This window comes from Pterocles gutturalis, unplaced genomic scaffold (genome assembly GCF_000699245.1).
Source record: "Pterocles gutturalis isolate BGI_N339 unplaced genomic scaffold, ASM69924v1 scaffold19736, whole genome shotgun sequence".
Taxonomy (NCBI): Eukaryota; Metazoa; Chordata; class Aves; order Pterocliformes; family Pteroclidae; genus Pterocles; species Pterocles gutturalis.
In genome coordinates, this window is record NW_010105944.1 from 7,373 (window position 1) to 8,041 (window position 669).

The window sequence follows — 669 nt, forward strand, 5'->3', positions numbered from 1 at the left end:
ACCCCTTGTTCCCGACAGGCTTTTGCCCGCGGCTTTGCCCGCTCGCGTTAAATCTCCTTAGCAAAGATTAACATTTTGCACAGCAAAGTAGCTGACGATCTTTTGGACTTTTTGTTTTTCCCACCCCCTTTATAGAAGTTTACATTTGGGTTGATGTCGAGCAGAGTGCCTCGCGGCTCAGCAGCGCGGGCAGGGGCTCGGCTTTTCCCTACGGAGGGGAAAGTTTTCCAGATTTTTTTGCATGGGAGGAGGTTTTTTATTTGCTTCGCTCACATCTCCTTCACACCTTCCGCAGTGGCACGAGCGGGACCACGTCCCCTCCTGTCCTTGGGCAGTAAATGCCACCGGGATACAACACTGCGCTGGTTTTGGGGGGGCAAAGTCATTTTCTGCAGGAAAACCACCCCCAAAAAGCCTCGACTCTGCAGCTTTCCCCCAGGAAATCTCCCTCATTTGGATATTAAAAAAAAAAAAAAAAAAAAAACACACAAACAACTCTGCTTTGAGCTTGGAGGGGATTTTCCCACCTTGCTCTGAGTGGGAAAAAAAAACCAAACCCTGATAAAATAACCTCCAACCTTTAATTTCTGTCCTCCCACTTCTCCTGCCCTCCCCTTTCTCGCTCCGTCCCACTGCCACCCGAAGCGCTCACCTCTCCGACACGCGTCC

At 50.4% G+C, this 669-nt stretch overlaps 1 protein-coding gene across 1 annotated transcript in view; it reads left to right on the forward strand.

Moving 5' to 3' along the window:
- The window catches only part of LOC104472051 (electrogenic sodium bicarbonate cotransporter 4-like), a gene marked incomplete at its 3' end in the record, with an annotated part of 15,006 nt that overhangs the window by 836 nt on the left and 13,501 nt on the right, over window positions 1–669 (forward strand). The gene's annotated exons all lie outside the window — the stretch shown is intronic.